The sequence below is a fragment of the Rattus norvegicus genome, chromosome 18 (genome assembly GCF_036323735.1).
Source record: "Rattus norvegicus strain BN/NHsdMcwi chromosome 18, GRCr8, whole genome shotgun sequence".
In the NCBI taxonomy this organism is placed as follows: Eukaryota; Metazoa; Chordata; class Mammalia; order Rodentia; family Muridae; genus Rattus; species Rattus norvegicus.
In genome coordinates, this window is record NC_086036.1 from 75,526,233 (window position 1) to 75,532,295 (window position 6,063).

General features: G+C 38.4%; 1 pseudogene; it reads left to right on the forward strand.

Annotated features, from left to right (window-relative positions):
* Window positions 1-4,753: 4,753 nt before the first annotated feature.
* Window positions 4,754-5,752, forward strand: Mbnl3-ps1 (muscleblind-like splicing regulator 3, pseudogene 1; annotated as a pseudogene).
* The last annotated feature ends 311 nt before the right edge of the window (window positions 5,753-6,063 follow it).

Sequence of the window (6,063 nt, forward strand, 5' to 3'; positions counted from 1 at the left end):
GATACTATTCAAACTGTTAAATGATGATGCAAAGGTCCTGCCGGCTTCACATAACAATGACCGCCCTGGTAAGATATTGTGCAATAATAGTATTTATATCTTAGAGGCAATCAGCATACATAATTGGACTTCAAGCCCACTCTATAGTAGGCAATTGTGGCTGGACATCAGACTCTAGAAGAAAATCTACCATTGCCATTTTTTTTCTAAACCAGTATACCTTCAAATTATTTTCTAAATAGTTATCCTATACCCATAGTAGAATGTAGCCCTCATCCCTATCAAATAAACTTTTTTGCTGAAAACGGAGGCTTCTACATGGATCTAGAATTAGTCAAGATGCAAAGAACAAGTCACCATGAGGTGCCCAACCTCAGTTGGAACATCGACAACATAACCACTGCACCTAAGTCTCACGGGACATCACGGAAGAGGGGGTATGAAGATTGTAAGCCAGAGGACAAGTGTAAGTGCTGACACACATTATCTTCTAGACATGACGGGGATTCTTCACCCATGAAATAGCATCAGTATAGTTGCTTTTATAAGACCTGTACAAGGGCCATACCAGTTGTCATGCCAACATGCTTGAGAAATTTTCACAAGAATCCACCCCTAAATGAAAAGCTGCAGTCATTCAATGGCAGCTGAGCAAGGGAAACACTTTCTTTCAGGGGCAAGCCCCTTAATAGCTTTTCAAATTATAATTAATCATCCCTAAACACCTGTATATATGGGCAACACTAACTGGACTCTAGATTATAGATAGATAGATAGATAGATAGATAGATAGATAGATAGATAGATAGATAGATAGATAGATAGATAGATAAATAGATAGATAGATAGATAGATAGATAGATAGATAGATATAGATATAGATATAGATATAGATAATGTGTGTATATATGTGTATATATTTACATATATACATATATGTATGTTTATATAATTAACAATAACAATTATAGAAGAACTTAAGAAGGATTGGAAAGACACAAGAAAGTTTCAAGTGGGGAGTGGCAGAGGTAGAAATGATGTAAATACAGTGTAAAGTATGAAATTATCTAAAATAAATTAAATATGAATACATGCATATAAGAAATGTCTATATTGCTTTTATATATGTTTTAATAAAAGAATTAAAGTAATGTATTATTATCTACAGAAGCCTTTGTCAGATTTTTTTCTTGTATATTATCTGAGGAGATGGAATTCAAGAGGCTCCCGCCATTCCTAGAAATGGCAAGAGTAGCATTTCCCATGTAGAGATTTTCAAAGTCATGGATGATTTCCTTTTCCCCCAACGCCCCATTATCAACTTGTCTACACAAGATTTGAAAACCCTGCTAAAATGTTACTGCTTGATTATGTTCATCCCTCCTCTTCCTCTTCCCAGATCCATCACTTATTCCACACTGGCCCAAGTTTTATGCCTTCATTTTTTCATTTCATCAATTCCCCTAAGTGCTGTCTATTTACTCATAGCTTTGTGACTAGAACATGTAGGTTCTAGCACGAGTCACACTTCTAAAGAAAGCAAGCTCTCTTGCTCCTGCCAACTAACCATTAACAGCAGTTCCACCGCTAGATAAGACCTCAAGCACATGCCCTGTTCATACTGAGGTTTTGGTCTGGATTGAGCTGTGTGAGCTGTCACGACCACTGTAAATCCATATGTGCAATTGTCCTGTTGTGACAGAAAAACTCTCTTTCCTTGTATTCATCTACCACCTCTGGTTCTTACAGTTATTCTGCCCCCTTTTCTCTGCTAGTGGACTATAAACTGGTAACTACAATCTAGAAATCAGTGTGGAGAATCCTCAAAAAGATAAAATACATCTGCCACATAGTCCAGCTCTAAAAATCTTGGATATACACCCAAAAGACTCCATATCCTCGTGTGGAGGATATCTGATCTTCCGTGTTTGTTGGTGTTCTATTCAAAATACTCAGTGAGTGGAAACAGCCTACATCCCTATCAGATGATAAATAGATGATAAAATATAGGATATTTGCCAATGAAAAATTATCAGCTGTTTAGAATGTGTGTATGAAAATGAATGAGGCTGGAAGTGATCACTGTAAGTACAGCAACTCAGATCCAAATATGCTTGGAAGTGCACACACTTCTCCTGAGATGAAAATAATGCTCTATTTCTCCTGTTAATCTGCTAATTTGGAAGCAAATGAATAAGGAAAGTTGGCCAGATGTTCTCACAATTTATAAGCCAGGGTTAAATCATTTAAATTCAGTGTGCATGTGTGTGTGTGTGTGTGTGTGTGTGTGTGTGTGTGTGTGTGTGTGTGTGTGGTATTAGAGGAGGAACAATTGTAAAAAAACTAAAATATTTACCTGAAATTCTATGAACAAAGCAAGACTATTTCATCCTTAGCCTATTCATTGTGTTCATGAAAATATCACCTCTTTTCAGTCTTTTCCTGAAAGAAATGTATTGGGATCAATAAAGATATTTCATTGGGTTTTAATGTTATTGTTTTGCCTTTTGAGATGAGGTCTCGCTGTGTAGCCCAAACTCACCTCAAAGTTGTGATTCTCTGAGTGCCACCAGCCAAGTGCTGAGACTACAGGCTTGTGCCAATCTCATTGCTTTAGGATTACATTTTCACGTGAAATGTTAGCATATGGACCGTTATATGAAGAGCTAACTGCATCTACAAATAAATCACTAAATATAGAAATGCTCTTCCAAGTAAATTTATTTTCATCCTTTGCCTTCATGCATTCCCACAGGAAAACTGAAGAGAGCATCTTTAAATACTCTAAAGTTAATTGTGGTATAAGGTTTTTGAAGATTACTAAGTTAGAAGCTAATACAATTAATGTCAATTATTAGTTAAAACTTCCTTTTATGTAACTGAAAGAAATAATGACAAGTTAAGAAAATAGATCCAATAATTGGCATTAAGGTAAAACTCAAAAATGAACATTTTATTTTACTTCTGATGACCTCATTGTATCCATATCAGATAAAGTTGTCATTTATAACTAACTTTTCCACACATCAAATTTGCCATTTTATTATTAATAAACAAAAAAGTGTATCCTTTTTTCTATCAACATTCAGCTTTTTGGTTATACTAAGCACTTAATGTAGTTTCCTATCATTTATTTCATGGAAAGGTAGGCTTAAGACATTCCAAAATCTGAAGTTTAGTTACAGATAGATTTGAAGAATAAAACCAAATGTGCTCTAAGAAATGTACTAATAGTTGACATAAGATCATTAAACTGATCCATAAGTGTCTGCTATTGATTAACTTGAGTTAGACAGATCAAAGATGTCAGCGTAAGACCTAAAACTGTGGAACTGCTGAAGAAAAATAAGAGTGTGCACGTAAACGTACAGGTGCAGGTACAGATTTCTAAATAGGATTCTAGTGCCAACAGTGAGTCCAACAACAGATCCAACAACCAAGAGTGGAATGCCAACAAGGAAACTGTTGATCAAGAGAAAAGGCAGCCCACAGAATGGGAGAAAATCTTTGCCAAGTATATATCTGACAGAGGACTAATGTCTAGAATATACAGAAAGCTAAGGAAAATGGAGACTAAACTAAACACCAAAAGAAAGAGAGAAGGGGGGAAGGGAGGGAGGGAGGGAGGGAGGGAGGGAGGAAGGAAGGAAGGAAGGAAGGAAGGAAGGAAGGAAGGAAGGAAGGAAGGAAGGGCAACCCAGTAGAACAGAACTGAACAGAGTCTTAAATGAAGAATTATGAATGGATAGAGAAAAGTTTAAGTGGTGTCTTCATCTTTAGTCATCAAGGAAATATGATGAAAATACTTTCAGATTTCATCTTACCCCAATCAGAATGATTAACACCAAGAATACAAATGACCACAAATCCTGGCATGGGTGTGGGAAGGAGGGATGCTTATACACTGTCGGTGGAAGGGGAAACTTCCACTTTGGAAAGTTTCACCAAAAAAAAAAAAAAAAACAGAAATTAAACTACCATATGTCTCAACTACACCACTCCTGGGCATATACCCGAAGGACTATATCCTACTACAAAGATAGATACATATCTGTGTTCGGTACTGTTCTACTGGCAATGGCTAGAAAATGGAACCTGTCTAGATACATATCAAATGATGAACAGACAATGAATTGTGCTACATACACACAATAGAATTCAGCTACAAAGAAGAATTAAATTATAAATTTTACAGGTATAAAATTATTCTTCCTGAGGTAACCCACGCCCAGAAAAACAAGCTACACATTCTCTCAGATGTGCACATTATAGCCTCAAATGTTCACTTTTGTGTGTTTTAATTGGAGCAAGTTTGGAATCCAGGAAATTAGAAAGAGCCATTGATGGGGGATGCTTTAAGGGAAAGGGGACAGTAGAATGTAAGCATAATAAAAATAAAGACAGGGAATACTGTGCAAGAGAATAGTTAAGCAAGAAGGGGCAGGGATTAGCAGGATAAAGGTATATGAGGAGGAATCAACCAAAATGAAGGAAATATGATAGAAATATACTCCCTTACATGCACATACAAAAAATATTTTAGCCCTACCACCCAGAACACCCAAAACTAGATAAACTACTGTCATTGCTCTTGGTGTCCCACAAGAAATAGATAGTAAGAAACTATTCACTACCCTGTGGTGGTTTGAGGGAGAATGTCCCCCATAGGATCATATATTTGAGCCATTGACCCCAGGTGGTAGAACTTTGGGGGAAGGATTAAAAGGTATGACCTTGTCAGTCCCTTCTTGCAGCCGGTCAGGGTCGGTGCACTCGTGAGAACTGCCAGTACCTCCACCCTCCACCCCACTTAAAGTCGCAGCTAGAAATTAATGGGAGAAACAATCTGATTCAACAGAAGACTGCCGCAGCCATGTTCGCCCAGCAGATGCAGCTTTTGCTTCAGAATGCTCAGATGTCATCTCTTGTATCTTTTCCTATGAATCCATCACTTGCAGCTAATCCTACCATGGCTTTCCAACCTACATACCTCATCCTGGGATGGGCCTGGTTCCTGCTGATCTTTTTCCAAATGGTCCGGTACTGATTTCTGGAAACCCACCTCTTGCACTGTCAGGAGTTCCTGGTCCAAAACCACCTCGTACGGATAGACTGGAGGTTTGCCGTGAATTTCAGCATGGAAACTGTACCCATGGGGAGAGCGAGTGCCGCTGTGCTCACCCCACGGATGTTTCCATGATTGAAGTCACTGATAATACTGTGACAATCTGTATGGATTACATTAAAGGCCAATGCTCCCGGGAGAAATGCAAGTACTTTCACCCACCCCACTTGCAGGCCAAACTCAGGGCAGCTTATCACCAGATGAACCATTCGGCTGCCAATACAATGGCCCTGCCGCCTGGTGCACTTCGGCTGATACCAAAGAGGTCAGCTTGACGAGGTCAATGGTGCCACTCCAGTCTATAACCCCAGTGTTTTCCACTGCCAACAGGCTCTGGCTAACATGCAGATTCCGCAGCCGGCTTTTATCCCGACAGTACCCATGATGCACGGTGCTACGCCTTCCACCATGTCTGCAACAACACCACCTGCCAGCGACGTTCCCTACGTTCCAGCAACTACAGGCAATCAGTTGAAATACTGAGCAGCAGAGTTACAGAGTATCAGAATCTCTCAACAAGAAACTCCATGTGGCCTTTCTACATATGTTCTCGTATGTCCAACACAACAATAAGCATGGAGCAGTCAATATATTAAAGCGCAAACACCTGTTGACAAGTTCAAGTTTTAAAAAATCTGTGGAGATGTTGAAGCAAATAGAAAACTAACCACTCTGTGTTACCTTATTGGATTAATTGTACATGAATTAGGGTACAGAATACAACCATACATCTTTGTCATGTATATGAATTACCAGATCCATGTTACATTAATTTTCCCACTGATAGAAATTGCCACATTGAATATAACCATAAAATGTTGTGACTTTTTTCAGTAACGATTTATGCTAACTGAAAATCCACAGTGTACTGTAGGCTTACTGTACACTCTTGGTGGATAAATTCTGTTTTTGAGGTGTTACCTTACTATTTTGTTTAC